Source organism: Ambystoma mexicanum, chromosome 11 (assembly GCF_040938575.1).
Source record: "Ambystoma mexicanum isolate Mex_15411 chromosome 11, UKY_AmexF1_1, whole genome shotgun sequence".
NCBI lineage: Eukaryota > Metazoa > Chordata > Amphibia > Caudata > Ambystomatidae > Ambystoma > Ambystoma mexicanum.
In genome coordinates this window covers 711,080,204-711,095,540 of record NC_090934.1, presented here as the reverse complement: position 1 = coordinate 711,095,540, position 15,337 = coordinate 711,080,204, and the positions used below count along the sequence as shown (strand labels likewise).

At 43.3% G+C, this 15,337-nt stretch overlaps 1 protein-coding gene across 3 annotated transcripts in view; it reads right to left on the bottom strand.

Annotated features, from left to right (window-relative positions):
* Positions 1–15,337, bottom strand: part of KIAA1549L (KIAA1549 like) — a 739,655-nt gene that overhangs the window by 139,508 nt on the left and 584,810 nt on the right. The window lies entirely within an intron of this gene.

The following is a 15,337-nucleotide window of genomic DNA, read 5'->3' as shown; positions in this document are numbered from 1 at the left end:
CCTGCACACAATGCTGCTGCACCTGCAAGCACGTGCAGCAGGCTGCTGTGTTTCTGGAGGCGGTGGGGCACTCAGGGTAGCGGCAGCAAGGCGCTCTCATGGTGCGGATACACCCAACAGGAAACTGATGTTCTGGTCGCGGCACACAGCCGATACACCGATCTGACACTGCACGAGGGAATCGACCGGGTGTGCTTGTGCTTGCATGGACCTGCAAACACCTTCACCCCCAGTGTGATATCTCCACACTACCGGCTTGTGTGCTTAGGTTGTGGATGTTGAATAAAGACACCACTACGCTGCAGCTTGAATCTTGCGTCTTTCTTTAATGCTGGCGTACTTTAATTAACTTTGCAGGAAACTTGGGTGACGTGTTTCCTGCCAAACAGTTCTAAACAGGAAAAGGGGCTTGGGGATCCCGGAACACTAGAACGCTATATCATGCAACAAAGGGCTAGGCTGGTCTAAGAGTGAAGACGTAAAATCAGGTGTGATTTGATAAAAGTTAGATGGAGGCAGATGTTGGGGGAGGTGGTTCTATAGCGGTGGTCAGTGTTTCTGTTTTGATTTATTTTGAAATAAGGTGAATACGTTTGAATAGAGGAAAAGAAAAACATGCTAAGCAGAGCAGGGCCCCCCAATGAAGAATGAACTTGGATGTCAGCCTTAGCTGCCCGTGTAGAAAACATACAAGTTCATCAACGAAGGGTCCAGCCAAGAGCAGCTTATCAGGGAAGAGACCTTCCAAGTCATGTGACTGCATTCTTATTTTTCAAATGCTCTCAGAGTTACCATTTAAAATGTTCTGGAAAGTTCAATCAATGATTTGTAAATAACTCCGTTTCTTGTGTTATGGTTGATAATGCTTTGCTTAATGCATGGAAGGTTGGATCCCGTGAAATTGGAGGCGCGCGCAGCCGCCACCGCCGCCTGGTTCCTGCAGTCAGAATGGTCTCCTTCAGTGGGCATCGCGCTGTGAATGGAAGGCCTCCTCCTCTATTAGGGTCATTAGTGCGTGTTTGCTTAAATGGGCTAATTGGCAACCGTGTGCTTTGTAAAAAAAAAGCGCCAGGATGGCGATTTGCATATATTACCCATGCATGCAGGCTTTAAAGGCTGCTGTGGACTTCAAAGCTGACACGAACGTGTTATGTCTTTGAAAGGAAACTGTGTATTTGCTTTTAAGCATGTCCAGTATTTAGTCGCAGTCGGTTCTAATCTACTTTGCAAAACGTTATTATTACTGTTTTATTTAATTCCTTTGCCTGAATTGTACACCTGTCATGCAGGAGAGCTATTACTTTTCTATCTAAGGTGCGGAAGGCATGGCAGGCACAGCTATTGGCGGAGCCCCAGCGTGTGCCATGCACGGCTAGCCTCAGCCATCCAAGCTGTGGCCCGAGCCCTTTTATGTGGCCTCATGACCTTTAAGACACCTCTATTTTCCTTATAGATGGTTCTTCCTTCTAGCCTCAGAACCCTAACGAGACACATTTCTTTCAGAAGGGTCAATAGGTCTGGCTTATTTCTAGGATTTAATGAGCCTCACAGCCTTCTGGCTGTGGCAGCAAAGACTTCCAGGAGGCCGGTGCTCGAAGGGGCTCTGTTTTCACGGGTACCTGAAAGGCCTGACAGACACTGGACCAGGTGTAAAGGGCAGCTCGGGTGCACCATATTAATGAACAAAATAGCAACCCACAACGTTAACATAATATCTGGAGTGTCTCCAGAAAAGAAGGCTTTCTTGTAACACTAGCAAGAATGCAAATCACATCTTTTCGCAGAAATGTACACGTTCATTTTTTGTTTTTTTGTTTTAAAAGCGGTCCTTGCCATTGGTGAGCTAATAGATATTGTTTAAATGGGTTGAATTCAGCTTGCTGGTGGCTTTTGCTTCAGCATTCTGATCTTCTTGTCAACAATAGTACATTCACCCTTGTTAGAGTGCGTTACTTCAAGGACCCATGTCAGAGCGGGTCTTAAAAATAAAAAAAGTAACCATGGGAGTCTCGGGAGTATAGCTCAGGGGCAACGTGCTCGCCTTGGAATCAAGACAACACGGCGCAACACAGGTTCCTTCCCCGGGTCCGTGCTTAGAAACCTCTCGGTTTTAAGCGTGTGATAAATATCATATCATTATGAGTTCGGCGGTGCAGTAAAAAGTTGTGGTAATTCTGTTACTGGCACTTGTTTTGCAGTAACGATATTACCACCACGTTTACCATACAACCATGGAATTCCAAATCGGCAGAATTATGACAGCCGAGTTCTCGCTCATGGTAATTCCACCAAGATCCGCAAGGAGTCCTATGGATTTACACCACCATACCACCACTCAGAATCCTCTGGGAAGTCCACTGAACCGTGTGGCAGTAACTATAACTGATTGTGGTGGTAATTTAGCAGATTTTTCACTGAATCACCGCTCAACTCGCGAGGAGGGCCTGAATACCTATTCTCCACTAATAGTTCTAAACGTTTAAGATTCTCTTCCTCCAGACCTCAAGGGCTGCAAACGTGTCAGGTTTTTAGGATCCCCTTCATTAAACATTTATTATCATTATGTGTACATGTATGACATAAATATGAATTAGGGCTTTGCTGAAAATCTGACGTATGAAGCCCGCAATGCCTTAACATCTCCTTGTCTAGTTTTCATAGTTTTGTTCTCACATCACATATATGGCACCCTGGCCCAAGTTCTCTGCACAACATATACATCTGAACAAGTTCACTCGGAAAGGGGGCCTACTCTCTCGCCTGCCCTTCATGCAGAGGACTCTTTCATGTTGCATTTGAAGCAAGGGAACTCAAGCACCGATTCACCATGACTACCCAATGAAACACCGCATCCCGATGCCACTCAAGTGGCTCATAGGCCAACTCTAAAAACAAAACAAAAACGGTGCTAGGTGGTGGGACCAACCGGTGGATCATATCTGAATCGCATGCAATGCCACACTCCCTTCTGGGAACATGGAGGGTGGGCCGAACCCTTCTGATGAGGACATGTTACATGGATGTCATTCTCCTTCTAGAGGATGTGTCTATCTGGAAACTTGCAAGGTCCGTGTTTAGAATCTGCCCTTTCCTCCAACTATCATATATTTCTATACGCTCTTCCAATTAATTTCCAATAAGACATTTTCTAGAAAGACAAATTACCTTATGGATATGGCCATGGGGCCAACGCAGCCTGTCTGCGCTATCGCCCCCTTGTGGGTCCTCGGATCCTAGGCACGTACGCATGAACATACACAATCAATGCTCATATGAGGACACAGTGAGTTTCTAGATAGTACAACTTTGTAAAGGGTTAAACTCTGACGAAACCTTTTCCAGGATTGGGTGATGCTATGAACCTCAGCCGCAATACGTGTACCGCAGAGCCCTTTCTGTTTCAGCAATTCAATTCTTTTTTAGATAAATCCACTCCCTGATGCTATGAAATGCCCATACGTCAGTGAGCAAAAAGCACTGCTACCCAGACTCCACTACTGACTACTAACAACTAGAGCGCCGTAGTTTGTGATCCACTGTTGTAGGCCCTATACTTCCCATAGGGTGCATTGTTCCACACCCATATCCAGTTATTCCCTAGCGGATGGTGGATGGTGCCAGAGTGTCTAGCTTTCCTGTGCTGTGTAGCTCTGTGAAAATGCTTATCTGTTGTTCTCAGTTCAAGGGTGGATTGGGAGGATGGGAGAGTCCCAGAAGGGATGGTGGTGCAGGGTTCTAGAATGGCTCTGATAGACATGAGTGGCATACTGCCAGGGGGGAAGAGTCAGAAAGGGAGTAGCTCAGAGGAGGGTAAAAAGGGAAAGGGTAAGGAGACTGGCGAGAGTGGGAGGAGTCTGCATCTGGAGACCTAGGCCACTGTCACTCATGGATAGCAGTAGCACTGAAGAATGATGTTTATGAGATAGAAGGCTAGGGGAGGTTTGGGGGTTTCCCAAACCTCTAGGCAAAAGCCATCAATGGCAGAAAACTAGACAGCATGATTGAGTGGAGAGAAAGTGAACCATCCTCCGCTTAATGCCACCAAGGTGCAATAAATGCATTGGTGGTTGTGCAGGCAGGGATGGCATGATAGATGGGAGCAGAGGCCACCGAAGCAGAGTGGGTTGTGCAAAGGTCGAACTGGGTAGGAACAAAAAGGTGTGATGTTCCTCTACTTTTCTATAGAATCAGCCATGTCCCTAAATTGAAGGAGGATAGGTCAGGGGCAACGTGTTTGCCTTGGAAGCAAGACAATGCATAGCAACACAGGTTGGAATCCTGGTCTCGTGCGGTAGTAAGCGTGTTAAGAAAGAACAATTATAAAAGCACAATAATAAGGACTAAGGACATGTTTACTTTATATGCCACTACCAGTAGGTGCCCTTCAATTTCCTCTAGAGAATTATACAAGCCTCTTTTTTTTATTGTGGACTCGAAGAACTATTGTTCACATGTGTTGACTCCATGGGTCTGATAGCAGCAAAGGTTCTGACCTGTGCAGTTGTTAGTAGAGTGTCTCGTAGGCTAAAGTAGATAGTAGTTTTTTGTAGCACCAAATAAAAGGGTAATAATGCAGCAATAAACAGTCGTCCAGGAGGCACCTGTGCTTCTGTGGAGGAGGAAATGGTAGCTGTGATTTGTGCTACAGTAAGGACATTTGGAGGGTAGGTCTAACTCCTAGAGCAGCAAAGATGGCAGATGTCTTTGTTTAGGGAAAATCCGATTACTCACATTAGAGGCAATTAGATCCAATTAGAAGAATGTATTTCACTCTACAATGCCAAGCTATGGGTTACTACTTCAAAACACTACTTCAAAACATTGTTTCGGCTAATAAGGCCCCTATCAGACTGAGGGCTGCTTATGTATTTAAGTCCTTGAATGGACTTCAAACTTCTTCCAGAGCAGTACACTGGTTCCAAGACCCTTCATATAGAAACAGAGGGAATTTTGCATGTTTGCACTATGAAACGGACCCTCATCAAGAGACCAAGGACCTAAAAGCCCAGACGGCAGTATTGGGCAGGTGCAATGACTCATTCCCTCTAGTCAAGAGGGAAGTACCACTTTTCCGCACACAACCCAGTCAGGTCCCTAGTGAGGCCAGTGGAAGAGCTCCAGGAAGTCTGTTGTTACTTGCTGAAGATGCTGTGTTGGGAACACAGTGTGGTTTGAAAGTTGGATGCACGATTTTATAAGATGAACACAGCAGCTCTTCTACTCTAGGATTTCTCACCACACTCAAAAGAACAATCAAGGAATCCCTTCGCACCGATTTCACTGCTTCAGATTCTGCTTTGGGGACTGGTAGTGCTTTGTCGCTGCCTCCAAAATTCCTCGCCACACATTCCCGTTAAGTCTCATCAGAGACTGAGGATTTATCTTGTATGGGATCTTCTTCAGACCCTACAACGATTTCTACTGTACCCCCTTCCCATCTATACCTAAATCCCCTATGCACTATGTCTATCTCTGTGGTGTGTGATTGAAATGCTAGGTTTGGTTTTAAGTGAATTTTACTTATTTTGGCCGTTTTGGGTGGTGGTGGGGGGGAGGCATAACCCCTAAGTCTTTATTTATAAACGTGGCTTCTCCTTTCACTTAATCCACACAACAATGGAGATTTTTTTTTATATAAACTGTGAATATATTAATTATAGAAAATATGTCCTAAATGTATCCCTCTATCAATGCATGATTAACTTGAATGATTCTCATTAAGTGGTCAAAAGTGCACACATAAAAAAGTGCTTACATGTGTTTGTGCCCATAAAAGTTCTGAATTTAAAGTTTGCCTTTTTTCGCCCTATGCACTTGACATTCAGGCTTGGACTGGCCTATAAGGTAATAGTGCAATGCCCGAAGCAAAAAAGAAAAAGGCTACTGTGGCCCACTTTTTAGGCCAATGTGGGCCAGTTTGATGAGTTACTTGACTATGTGGCTAGTAGTTTTGACCATTGTTGTGGAATACATATTCTTAAACTTGCATCGCATTTTATCAAAAAACTCCCCCTTGTGTGCTATTCAAACAGTCTGTCACAAAAGGAATGAATTCCCATTTGCAACTGAGGCTGAGGCAATTTTATGTCCCAGTCCGACCCTGTAGACAATGCACATTTTTCTTCAACGATATAAGTACATTGGTTATCAAGGGTTTTCCTTTTGCTATTTGTGTTCTACTTGGTTCTTAACTTTAATAGTTATCAGAAGGTGATTGATATTCAAACTGTATTTCCCATCTAACACATATTTCACAGTTCCTCATTTTCCTTGTCTAGATCATTTCCCTCATAAAAGTGTTTTGTGCACCTTCGGAATGACATATTCCACACCAGCCGAATGCTTATTCCATGTTCAACTGTTGCATGTATTAAGACCTGTAGCATTGATGGTTATGGAGGGGGGTATAGTGCATTGCTTTCTAATAGACTCTCTTTCCATTTCGGGCACCTGCATATCATGCTTTCTCTTTGTGTTCAGCAGCAGTACTGGAAGCAAAGATGCAGAATACGATCATTTGCAGAAACCCTCAGAGCAGCATGAGATAAGGTCAACCTTTGGGAGCAATAGAATAGGATGATCAGAAATACTATTACAACTTTCTGGGATAGATTTAGACCACAAGGGCACAGATTATTGCTAACTAAAATGTCACCAACTACAGAATTGTGGGCCTCGCCATCAGAGTTCGTAGATTGCCCAATGTCATATATATATATATATATATATATATATATATATATATATATATGAACCGCGGGATGAATGAGTTTGCTGTGCCTGTGATGTAAGGGTCTTTGATAGATACATTAATATGTCCTTGTGACTGCCATTTGGGTGTAGAAGCCCTGGCTTTTTTGATTAGTATTACATTAATAAAATGATACAGGCAATTCCACCTCTGGAAGGATTATCAACAAATCAGATTCCTCTTTCATAAGCTCCATACCAAAAGCAAAGTGTACACCTGTGCCCTGTTGCATGGGTAGCCTGATCTGCAGCACCTGCTCTCCAGTGGCACAGAGCAGGTTCATAGCTTACAAGTGCCTATCTGACAGCCACAGTGACAATCAAGTCTCTGCAGTGCAGGGGCTGCATTTCAAAAATGCACCCCTGTGAAAAAACTACATAACTTTGAGTTTTCTGTCCTGGTGGCATGTAAAACATTACATATAACCCATACCTGAGTTTAAGGTATGGTGACCAGCCTCTCTCATTGTTATTCAAGCCACATCAATTTGTTATCATATATGTGTCAGCCATGTGACCCCCGTTCAGCTGTGGAAGGGTTTTGTGTATTCTCCCTCAGACAGTCTGCCCTTGCTGCTGCTAGCAGGAATGTAGCCTTGGGGGTTGCCTTTCTTTGTTCCTTGGGGAGAGCAGGTAACTCCCTCTCCCGAGAGACAGCAACTCCCCACAGGAAGCTGTCCTGGGAACAGGAATCATAGGGCACACCCATTAACAAAAGGCTTAGCCTCAACCAAGGGTGCTGCACACTAAAAGGGACTTTGTTCCTATTGAGAAGGGAAGGGGCAGGGCTAGTGTAGACAGAGGGAGCTCTTTACAGCTATAGGAAGGCTATGTCATCTTGTTTCAGCAAACACAAGTATTGTTTTGCCGACTCCTTTGCCTTCCTTGCTTCTCATTCCCCTAAACATTACTACTTGCACTCTCGATAACCTACCCAGATCCTCCCCCACTTCTACCGATGGATTCCAAGCTGGGTGGCTCTGCACACACAACCACTACCTTTTCAAGTGCCTTCTCCTTGTCTACTCAGGTATCAATAGTCTTGCTACTCAGTATCCCTGTCTACTCACCCTCTGATTACTTCCATGTATCCTCTGCACTCAACCTCACTGTCTCTTTGCCCCATGCCTCGTCACATTCACACTTTCTCCCTTCTCACCTTACTCCATCGAAACCCACTGCTCATCACAATCAAATCCAGTCTGACTCTGAATCTCTTGAACGCTAATCTTAAATCCCACATGTTTGCCAAAGAAGGAGCTCCTTATTCCCTCTCCCCCATCCTTTCACTACCTTATCCACACCACTCCCTTCAGCCAACATAATAATGTTATTCTTTAATAGTTTACAGTACTCTTTTGTTTAAAGCATATGTCCCCCATCGTTAATATTATCTTTGTAAGTCACCTGTTTCTTATATTGTTTTTGTTTGTTTTGTTTTGTTTTGATCTACCGCAGGTCTATGTTCCACTTTGTTCACATCCTCAAACTGTCTCATGACTTTTTTGCATCTTTGTGCTATTGTGCAGACACCCTTCCAAGCAATGCCTCAGCTATCTTTAAATGTGTTAATGCAAGCCATTCTGTTCAAAATGGTCATCCCTGTTGTTTAAATAAATACAAATATAAATGCTGTGACAATGGTGCCTGTTATATTATGTGAGCACAGCATCATCAAGGGGTTTGTATGGCAATGCTGGCAGACATTGTGCGTGCAGCACTGTGAAAGTCTTACAGCTGGAAGTCTAGCAAATATTGTGGTTGCAGCATCATGAATTTATGTTACATTGGCAAATCTGCCTGGCATATATTGTGCACCATCATGAAAGAACTTTACAGGCAATGCTGAAATATATTGTGAGAACAGGCGTCAAGGAATTACTTTACAGTTGGAATTCTGCCACATATTGTGGGTGCAGCATCAGTCAGGATTTAGGCCAGACGGCAGCAAAGAAACCTTATTAGTTGATGTCTATGACCAACTTCTCTGGAGTATGGACAACCACCACGTATCTCTGCATTTAACACCCAAAACCCCAGAACTATTCTTCATAAACTGCCTTTGGTTGTGGGGTATTGAATAAAGTTCTGAAATGGTTTGGTTCTTTTTTGGAAATAGGACCTAGACGGCATGATGTCTGCGGCCACGGCTTAGAAGGGTGGGGTCCAAGAGAGGGCAATGTTATTCCCTCTATTATTAAAAATGTACACAGAAACACTTGTTGATTTATTGTTCAGCATGGGATGCCACGGCTAACATGACAATACTTACATTTTTATCAAACTTTCCATAGAACTGACTCATAATAAGCATCTGTCTGGCATCTACTCCATCCTGTAGAAATGGGTGCAAACATACTGTCTGAGCTCAACTAGTAAAAGAAATATAGTTGGCTGGAAGCAGCTCCCATGATAGCTCGAGGAATGCTTTCATTCGGTTTGACTGACTCTCCCTACTTTGAAGACTTTGACTTTATCTCCAACTCTTTCCTGGACTATGACATCTCAGTTGAACTCTGTCCTGAGCATCACTAGCTAATAAGTATGGTTGCTCAAGCACATTTGACCTTTGCTAAATGAATCCCAACTGGGCATCATTGCTACGGTCATAGTACTTGCGCCCACACAATAGACTAATTCAGAGGCTTTGGGTTATTCAAAATTGCATTGACAGAATTGCCATTAATTCAGCTTATGGCTCATGCCTCACACTGATTCTGCACCACCTTCACTGGTTATTCATTCATGCTAAAATAATCTTCAAGGTGATGATGTTGCCTCATAAATTCCTCTAAAACAACAAAAAGTGAGGTTTTCCCATATAATTGATTTTAGCACCTGGGCTAAATGGGGCTTTTTGGGGATCAAAGAGGAACCTGGATAGGGTAGCCTTCGAAGTTATCCGCTACTGCACTCCTCGTGGAACCAAACTCTGATATTGACCTTGCCCACATATTAACTCCAATACTCACTTGTGCCTGGATTGACTGTTGTGGCAACTTCTACAAGGTACTTTGCTCTTTCTGTGCCCTTAACTCTGATTGAAACTTTCTGGTTTCAAATTCCACAGGTTAGACTCCTGGTTAAGATCAATATTGTGTCCATGAATAATACATCCAACAGCTAAGATTCTATTGTGTCTGCCCTGAAGAAGGTCGGGAGTACACATAAGAACTGTATACACCGTATACACCGTATACATCAGATGACCGAAACACGAGTTGGCAGTATTTGTACTTTTACTTGAAGGATGAAGTTTTCTCTGTGACATACCTTTGGTGAAAGTATGTTCCTAGGGGTCAAATTTGTTGAACGCCAGGTGGTATAATAACTATTGGTGCACAATGAAACAAAGAGTGGCCCCAGCTGGGATTTTTTGCACCAGCTGTGTTATATGTGCAACTCTTTCGCACAGTATCATTTACCACACTGTGTCTATTCATGAAGGGTGTGTTGAGGTATATGTGCGGATGAATGCCTGAGGTTGATATTTTGGTGGCTAAATGAGTGTGCCTTTCTATGGTCTACACTGATTTTGTAAAATATAGATTTTTACTAATTGTGTCTTGTGATTTCTACTCCTTCATGTGAGCCAAGGTTGTGTCTCTTTGCACGTGTGTTGTCCTGTTTCGTTTCACAGCAGATTCCTAACATATCTAAATTGATTTTCATGTAGCACTCTTGTGTTTTTGGTTTGTCTATATGTAACCAATAACATATATTTACTTTTTCTAATTTGGTGTGAGTCTGCCTAGAATGATTCCTCTTTACCCATTAAGTATTAGCATTGCCTTGTCCCACGCTTTGTAAGAATTTTCAATGAGTGTCCCGGGCTCCCTTCCTGTTTGGTCCTCATATATTCCTCTCTGCACCTCACACATGATCACCTAGCATCTGGGTTACAAGCTGGCATTACCGCTAGACCTCCTTTACCTCTTCACCTCTTTGCTCCTGTAAAGTTGACCATCACCTTTTCCTGCTAGGTTCAATTTGGGAATGATTGGTGAACAAGATTTTTTATCCAGGCTGCCTTGATTTAGAATAATCTGCCAACATTTTTTAGAGCCTAAACAAATAGTTATTGCTTCAAAAATCATGTAAAACGATTCTTTCATCAATTCATTTTTTCCTGAGTCTGTCTTTTGGCTGTCCACTTTAACATATAGCTTCTTAGTCTTTTTGTTTGCGCTCTAATGGCTTGGGGTTTGTAACACACTACAAATACTTGAACTAAATATACCATAACATAGCATAGCATGAAAGGGGAATGCTGGCTTATATTGAGAGTGTAGCATCAAGGGAAATGTTTTACAAAGGTAATGCTAGCACATATTGTGGGCACAGCATCACGAAAGTGTGTTAGGTACATGCATCATTAAATGCTTCTGTGTTCTGTTGGTGACCTGGCATCTGTAGGAAGTTTTCATGAGTTACCCTACAGAACCGATTATCAAATGTAAAGGGCCTCATTACGACCCAGGCGGTAAGTTACCGCCTGGGCCGTGACTTTACCACCATGGCGTAAACTACGTTTACGCCATGGTGGTTGGCGGACTTACCGCCCCATTCCGACCTTGGCGGGGCGGTAAGTCCCCAATTCCCATTTACCCTTCCCCATTTTTGCCCCATAGGGCATAATGGGAGTGGGGAAGGCGTTAATTACGCCACCGTAAATTACGGTGGCGTAATTAACTCCATGGTCCCTTAGCGCCATGGATTTTAACACCCGCTAAAAGCGGGTGTTAAAACCTCCATGGCGCTAAGAGACCTCGTAATTGGCGGTAAGGGGTCGGCGCAGCTAACGCTGGCGTAAACCCCTTACCGCCAGGGTCGTAATGAGGCCCAAAGACTTTTGCTCAATTTGTCTTACCGATTGCGCTTTCTAATGAACCGTTTCAACCAATGTTCTCAGAGGGGAACCTTCTCCGAAGACATCTTACTTGGGGCTCCTACGATCTGCCGCTTGAGCTAATTCGGAGTAAATATTAATACCACTCCATTACAAATGTTGATCTGCTACCATGTTTTTTTTTAATCATTTAAAGAGACAGTGCCCCTTTGGTGTCACCCAATCGCATCCCCAGCACCAAAAGCTGCCTCCACCAAATCTTCTTGGCATGGGTAGCATAGTTCAGTTGTAACGCGCTCGTCTTGGAAGCAAGACAACGCAGAGCAACACAGGTTCGAATCCCCAGTCCAAGCTTAGAAACCTCTTTGTTATTAAGCGAGTTATAAAAAAACAATTATAATTGTAATCATTATAATTCCTCCTTGTCAGACAGAAACCAGGAACAAGAAAAAAGCAACGCAGACAATGGAAGTCTTGCTGTGCCCCAATTAGAAACTTTATTTTATGGTCTGTCACTGCAAATGGGTGAACTAAACCTATGAACCTATGTGGGTGAGGGGCTTCCAGTCGGAGAAGTGATTTCCCTGGGATTTGTGTGTGGGGAAATCCAAGTGCAGCATGTGAGGGTGACCTTGCCCCTCACATTTCCTACTGAGAGCACAATGTACTTACGTCCATTATACTAGAAAGTATTTTCCTGTGAACATTCAACACTGACCATTGTCACAAAATGTAGGTTTTCAAACCCCTAAATTGATATGCAGTGTTTTTGTTGGGGTATTGGTAAAAATGACTCACTGCAACCCCGTACAACTATTTCTGGAACATATTTCGCCCTTGTGTCTTGGAAACACCAGGCTTGGTCTTCTTACAATACAAACTAGGCCACATTTACAGAATACCCTCTTAAGAGGGGAGAACCACAGCTGTAGTATATTTGTGATTAAATCACGGGATACCTTTTAAATATTGGAAAGCCTAGTTTCTCGATGTGCTGATTCCAGAAACAAAATGTACTTCCAGTTAGACAAAGTTACTGGCGTATTTTTAGTTGATCTAACCATTGGGCCGTAAGCAAAGAGATTCCAGTTAAAAACATTTACATCCTGGAGGGGGTGTCGACCAAACAGGAAGCTCAGAAAGGCAGGGTGTTTTCTATGCTATAAGCCTGCGTTTAGAGTAGCCAGAGTGCTGCTGGCAAGCGCCCCTACCATTCCCCACACTTCCTCGCCTTCCCTACACTCCCCTCACCTCTAAGCACCCATTATAGATAATACGCAGGTGCAAAGAGTGTTTAATGTAAAAATAATGAAAGCCTACCTTGCAGTGTGCCAAGCCGTAGTCTCGGAAGTCTGTTTTCTTGTTGTTTACTTCACAGTCATGAACATAGAAAACAGACTTACAAAACTATGGTGCGGCGTCGAACAACGACGTAAGTTTTCTTTTTTCTTTAATTAAACACATAAAAGCACCCACATAGAAAACTACTACATTGGGTGCTAATGGCGATATTCACCTCGGCCGTGGGCTGGCCCTGCCGGTAATGGCTCCTCCATCCGCATTAAGGGCCCTTTGCCTCACTCAGGCCCTTAACTTGGGCAGTGGGCCGTTACCGGCAAGGTCTGCCTGCCACCTCAGTGTACATCACACATTATTGGTCACAGTGAGTGAGAGGCCATATAGTTTATAACATTTTTGTAGTCATCTTAGTGTTTCATACAGCAGAATTTCATTATCTGTGTTAAATAATGAGGGACAGGACCTCTGCCTATTTTCAGCATAAAGGAGTCAACGTTGAACAAGAGGTGGATCAGATCAGTGAGATGCGTGATAAAGAGGAATGGAACCAGGTCAGAAACTCTGTTTTGTACCATAATGGTCAGCACATTAATTTGTGTCCTGTTCCTGAACACGATGCACCACCTATCTGCCTAATAAACTAAAACAAGAATCTTTCACCTCTACTGGAGAGGATTAAATAAAAAGTATTAGTTCTCCCACAGTTCATTTTATTTTATTTTTCACTGTGTAAAGCACACTAAACCCGTAGGCATCATGGCACTGGTTACAGGATCAGAAAACAAGGGGAGGCAAACAACGCGGATCCATAGCGAGTCAATGCGTGCGCGTGAGCAAACGGAAAAGTGACAACAACCCCAGCAGACTTTTTTGTGGCTCCATTCATTTCTTCTTCTAGCAAAACCTGAGCGATAATAGTCTTTTATGAAAATAGCTTTGCCGTGGATAAAACTCCTCTTTGCTGACAGGTCAGACTGAAATAACTGAAGTGCCTTCATGGGCCAGATCAGCGATGGCAATAGAACATTTTGTGCGACTAAAGTGACGGCCATTATCGTAAGCATCCCTATTTCAAGAGAACAGGGTGGGTTGACAAAACCTTGTTGGTTGCGGGCGCTGGCAAGGAGTTGGTGCTCCAGTATTGTGGGTAGATATTTCACAATTCAGTCTTGAGTTTTAGTTGTGCATTAATATTTATTGGTTCAGGTGCAACATAACACATGAGGCACATTGTGCCAGGGTGGTAAAACAAAAAAACTGCCGACGCGCGTTTCAACCGAAGTCTTTCTCAAGGCTAAGTAGGTTGAGGTGTGGGCTCACGTTGGAGCACGTAGATGAGACACCATGGATAGGGTGCTGGGTGGTGGCTGAATAGCTAGTCTGAGAACGATGTTAGTATGAATCCGAGTGATCCCAGTGACCGTGTGCTAGACTGCAGGCCAAACCTTGACCACAGACGACTAGTTGCGCAGGGGACCAAGCTGTCCCAACACCAAACTCCTTACCCCTTGCAATCACATCCCCATTTCAATTCTGGAAACCCAGAACTTATTTTTTTAATAAATGTGTGGACCTCTTACCACCACCCTGCTACTGGTCCACGTGGAGGATTGGTAATTCAACCAGAGAAATTGGGACATTTTTGCTGATTAGATATAAATGAGCCAGGTCCAAGCATTACAATAATCGCTGGTTGAAAATGAAAGCATTGATAGATTGAATGTTTTCTATCGCTGACATGGAGTTGATTAGAACACCAATCAAAAGCAAACTAGTGCCTGATAAAATGTGCCCAGGGATTAATAATGTCTTCACATTGAAAGAAGGGCGCATGCTGCCAGCTGGAGGCTTTGTGTGCATTGGAAATGAAGGGATGCAGCTTCCTGCGGAACTTGGGGGACACGGAATTGTGGGTACCAAGTGGACCAGCTTACGAGGGTGGCGATGTGGCACTGACAGAAAATGACAAGAAGGAGGTTAACATTAAGTCAGACAGCGTGAAAATGTTACTCAATATTCATCAAAAAGAATATGACACAAAAAATGTAAAAAGTCTGTGTTTAAACATGCATGAATTCCATGTTTGGAGTAAATATATGAAACATCGTGTACAAAATGTATGAAATGCGATACGTGTGTAATGAATTGCTGAAATTCACTTGAAAAATATCCTTCAATTACCAAATGTACGTTTTCTTTTAAGGCAAACTATAGAAGTTTCATAAAATGAGGAGTTCTTGCTAAATGTGTCATTCTTCTGTTATTTGTTTGTGTTTTCACGTGCAAAGTCTCATTAGCAGTATGGTCACTAGTCAGCCTAGTAGATGGTTAGCTCGAAATGCACCTTGATTCATTTCACGGACAATAGGATTGTCTTTCAATATCAGTTTACTGTCACTGTCCACTCATGCAGCTCCGAAGCATGGACGCTATTAGCCC